The following is a 254-nucleotide window of genomic DNA, read 5'->3' as shown; positions in this document are numbered from 1 at the left end:
GCGCAGTATTCAAGTAACGGCAAGGCATTGAATCTACCTGCCAGGTAGAATGTTCAGAATTCTGAAGGATAAGTATAACCAAGTGATATATGCCTACCAAAATATGATAATAGTATTTACTTTCCGAATGGACATATAACTATATTGCTCCGGGTTACATTCCTTTATAACATTCTGCAGTCAGTTCATAACTAATCTACGTGCACTTAAACACGCTTCCTCAATAGATCCTGTTCATTCACACATCCACTCAT

General features: G+C 37.4%; 1 protein-coding gene across 1 annotated transcript in view; it reads left to right on the top strand.

Annotated features, from left to right (window-relative positions):
- Positions 1 to 254, top strand: part of LOC119592029 (mpv17-like protein) — a gene marked incomplete in the record, with an annotated part of 21,183 nt that overhangs the window by 471 nt on the left and 20,458 nt on the right.

This window comes from Penaeus monodon, chromosome 29 (assembly GCF_015228065.2).
Source record: "Penaeus monodon isolate SGIC_2016 chromosome 29, NSTDA_Pmon_1, whole genome shotgun sequence".
NCBI classification, from domain to species: domain Eukaryota; kingdom Metazoa; phylum Arthropoda; class Malacostraca; order Decapoda; family Penaeidae; genus Penaeus; species Penaeus monodon.
The sequence above is the reverse complement of the archived record's forward strand: the minus strand, read 5'-3'. Positions and strand labels throughout refer to the sequence as shown.